The sequence below is a fragment of the Sitophilus oryzae genome, unplaced genomic scaffold, assembly GCF_002938485.1.
Source record: "Sitophilus oryzae breed Bouriz unplaced genomic scaffold, Soryzae_2.0 scaffold_170_pilon_pilon, whole genome shotgun sequence".
Taxonomy (NCBI): Eukaryota; Metazoa; Arthropoda; class Insecta; order Coleoptera; family Curculionidae; genus Sitophilus; species Sitophilus oryzae.
In genome coordinates this window covers 429,215-434,110 of record NW_022146402.1, presented here as the reverse complement: position 1 = coordinate 434,110, position 4,896 = coordinate 429,215, and positions in this window count along the sequence as shown.

The window sequence follows — 4,896 nt, the reverse complement described above, 5'->3', positions numbered from 1 at the left end:
TTAAGCTGTTTTATTTAAAAATTCCTCGAAAAAAAATAAGGTTCTAGAATGTCAAAGTTAAATAAGTGAAGATGAGAACTGAACGGTGTTGTTCTTTAAATGATTTCCTTGATTTAATTAAGCACAATGTTGCTTAATAATTGTGTGATTATCACGGTGTTTTCTGTGGGGTGTTTTCTATGGGAAAACACCAGAACATCTCATCACGTGCGCCGAGACGACAACCATTCGTGCGATAAACTTTAGTATAGTCTATAAAATGAATAACTTTGAATTTTGGCCGTTATTTTTTACCAACACGGCAAATATAAAATCACTCTATCAAAAAAGTTACTGATATTCTTTAAATTGAGTGCCTGAACGAATCAGATAGGTAACTCTTTTTACTTTCATGAAATAGAAAAGGAAAATAATAAAACAAGTGACAGTTCTTCCTCTTCTTGCAAAAATCAACTCGAAATGACATAATTGTCAAAAGTAAAATGTCATCAGCTTTTGACATTTCTAAATATCAGACCAATGCCGTTTCTAATAGAACAGCCTCGAAGCGAGATTTATGACGTCACGCTAGTTAGACACCACGGATTAATAAATATGTTGTAGAATACATGGAAAACATAATTATTCCTCGTATTTTTGGTTTGTATTTTAAAAACGATATAGTTTACATGAAATATTCATATATACCTATTTATAGTAATAAATACTTTGGCAAATAAACTATGAACCATACAAATGCAGCAAATGTTTTACAATATAGAAATAATGAATAGGTACATAAGATATTGGGTAAAATGTAAAATATATTTTAAATTTGGGAGTTTGAAAATGGATCTAATTTAACAAAAAAACATTCAACATCTACTAATAGTGATGTATTATTATTTACATTCACAAAATTTATATGCATATTTTGCAAGTATCTCTGTTGGATTCTATCCCTTCCTCCCCTCCTTTACCCGAAAAACCTTAGTGGGTACGTAGCCGTAGTCGAGTACGGAGAGAGACAAGATCGGCCGAGTACACAGTGTACACCTCCAAGCGCGCGCTATCCTCAAGTGTTTTGTTCAAGCAAAAAATCAACAGGTACGAGTCCAGAACGGGAATAAAGGTGAGTGCCCACAGTCCTGATACATTAACTCACCTTAATGAACTGAGCCCCTTAATTCTCGCCCGTAACATTGGTCCTTCGAGCCGGATCCCTTTCTGAACTACATACATATTTTACTTATACTCAATTAAATTGATTATCATAATTAATTTCTCAAAATTATCTAAATATCATTAATATTTTTGTAATATATTATTTTAAATATATTCAATAAAATAAATTCTCGAACAAAATCTATATTTATCTTCTCTTTAACGCAGTAAAAAAAGGTAGTACATTTTTTGTCACTGGTTCCACTGGCCAGGAATTTGCCACCGACCGATCGATTTTTAAATTGCCGTACCGGTGTTAAAAGCGATATCTAGCGCTGTTTCGCGATACTGGTCCGGATATTTCTTTTTCACGCTCAAATTTATCGATACGCATTTAGTCTCAACTCTACTCTGTTCTCTCTCTTAATAATTTAATTTTTAATTAATAAATAATAATTATTATTATAATATATAATTAATTTTAATTAAAAAAAATAATAATTATTTTCTCTCTCTCTCTCTCTCTCACACACACACACATACACTCTCTCAGTGAATTATTCTATTTCTCTCTTACTCTCTTAGTTAATTACTCTCTCTCTCTTTCTCAGTTAATTATTATATTCTATAATATTTTATTTTCTCACCTTATAAGGTAAAAATATAATAATTATTTTCTCATATAATATTCTATTGTAGAATATATCATTCTCTCTCTCTCTCTCTCTCTCTCAGTTAATTATTATATTCTATAATATTTTATTTTCTCACCTTATAAGGTAAAAATATAATAATTATTTTCTCATATAATATTCTATTGTAGAATATATCATTCTCTCTCTCTCTCTCTCTCAGTTAATTATTATATTCTATAATATTTTATTTTCTCACATTATAGCATTCCATTTTTCTCTTACGCTCTAATTAATTATTATACTCATTTTCGCTATGTCTGCAGACGCTCGCAAATTAAAAACTCTTATAGCTCAACGCTCTGTAGAACTTACTAAAATCCGCTGATGAAGCTCTTGAAGATCCAAATTTTCACCCTAACTTTAGATGTAGAGCAAAACACTTAGAAGATATTTATAAAACTTTTGATAAGATTCATAATAATATAATTTTATTAGTTTCCGCACAGGATAATGGCGATATTGATCCTCATGTCAAAATTCAAACTGAATTTAATGATTATTATTTTCACATTGAAGCATTATTCACAAATTTATTTCCGCAAACGAAATCGGAGCTGGATACAACACAATTACAAAACACTACTGCTCAATGTTCAGTAAAACTTCCTAAAATTGAGGTACCCCATTTTGATGGTGAATTTAAACATTGGCAAACATTTATCGATATGTTTGATTCTCTTATACACTGTAACTCGTCTCTTAGTGATATATCGAAATACAACTATCTAGTGAGTTTCTTACGAGGTCCTCCTTTAGCTTTGGTATCTAGTACTCCACTTGCCAATCAAAATTATAATATAGCATATCAAGCCTTAAAAAATAAGTACGATAAGAAACGTTTGATTGCAAAAGCTCACTGGCAGGCTCTAGAAAATATTAAGCCCATCTCTAACGAAAATAATCATGAAGCTCTAAGAAATATGATTGATATTTATACTCGTAATATTACAATTTTAAATAACTTGGGTTTTCCCACAGAGAGCTGGAGTTTTGTGCTATTTAATATGATTTATGATAGACTTCCAGAAATTTTGCAAACTAATTTTGAACTGGAATGTGGCTCTGTTTTATCACAAGATATGCTATACCTCAAATCATACGATACACTCATTGAATTTTTAGAAAAACAATGTTCAGCTAAAGATACAATCTCTCTAACTAAATCGTTTTCTCATTTTAATAAAAATAGTAATTATGACAAAACTAAAACGAAGTATTCACAAAAAAGTTATAAAAATAAACCTACCTCTTCCTTTGTTGTCAACACTCAGTTGAAACAAAATTTAACTTGTCAAGTTTGTAACAAGGATCATTTTATTTATAACTGTCCAGATTTTATTGCTTTTACTCCAAAACAGAGATATGATTTAATTAAATCCCGAAGTTGGTGCTCAAACTGTCTCGGCACTAGACATTCTTCTAAGAGTTGTAATTCTCGTTCCTCATGCCGAACTTGTGGCAAAAAACATCATTCGCTTTTACATTTCGAAGGTCAAATAACAACTCCTGTAAACGTTCCTCCATCCACTTCATCGCAAACTCTTCCAGTTCTGCAAGCAAGCAGCTCTATCTCAGAAGTTGTATCTACAAATTTATTTGCAAAACATAAGAATAAAGCTCTTCTTTCTACAGCATTAATCAATGTTCAAGATGCGTGGGGTAATTTTCATGTAATACGCGCTGTAATTGACAGTGGAAGTGAAAGTCACTTTATTTCAAAATCTTGTTTTAATAAATTAGGTTTATCTAAATTTTTCCTCCCCATCCAATTGTGTGGCATCGGGAAAAATATTTCCAAAGGTTCTCACGGTGTTAGATGCAACATTAAACCTATTGGAAAGTCTGATCCGATCTACTCCTTGGAGTTTATTATATTAAACGAAATTAGTGATAATTTACCGATTAATTCTCTTCCCGTTGAACAGTTCTCAAAGTTTTCTCAATTGCCCTTAGCTGATCCCAACTTTCACCTCTCTAAACCCGTAGATATACTTTTGGGTGCAGATATTTATGGTTTCTTGATAACAGGAAACAAACTCCTCTCAGATCCAGATCAACCCGTCGCTTTAGAAACTATATTTGGATGGATAATTACAGGAAGAGTTAAAACATCTAGTGTTTCACTCTCTGTAAACTCATACTTTCTTACCTCTTATGCTTCCTTGGATCAATCACTTCAAAGATTCTGGGAGTTAGAGGAGTTCCACAATCCTCGACGCTTTCTTCAGATGAAAAGCTTGCCGAAGAACACTTTGTAAAACATTTTCACGCACTCTTTCTGGACATTATAAAGTATCTTTACCATTTTAAAACTTTGGAACCGATCTTTGAAGGTTCTAGAGATGTCGCCCTTCGTAGATTTTTCTCCCTCGAAAAACGATTGCTTTTGAAACCCTCAACTTTATTCTCAATATTCTAATTACATGCGCGAATATTTAGATTCTCAATATATGGTTGCCGTGCAAAATCCTTCTCCCAACGCTTATTCTTATTATCTGCCTCATCATTGCGTAATCCGACCAGATAGTCTCACGACCAAACTTAGAGTTGTCTTTGATGCTTCCGCTCGAGATTACACAAATAAATCTTTGAATGACACTCTCTTAACTGGGCCAAAATTACAGTCAGATATTTTATCTATTTTACTTCGATTTAGATCTCATTTGATTGTATTTGCTAGCGATATTAAACAAATGTTTTGTCAAATTCTTGTTAATGAAAATCATACTGAATACCTCAAAATTTTATGGCGATTTAACGCTAATGAGCCCATTCAAGAATACAAACTTACTCGCGTTACTTTTGGTTTAAGCTGTAGCCCATTTTTAGCCATTCGAGTTATAAAACAAATTGCTTTAGAAAATTTAGTAAAATATCCCCGAAGCATCAAAGATTTTAGATATGGATACGTATGTCGATGATATTATATCTGGTTGCGATTCTCTTCTCTTGCTATAAAAATTCAACGCGATCTCATTTCTATACTGGAACACAGCGGTTTTGAACTTAGAAAATGGACTTCGAATAGCTCAGATTTTCTTTCTCAGTTATCTCCAAA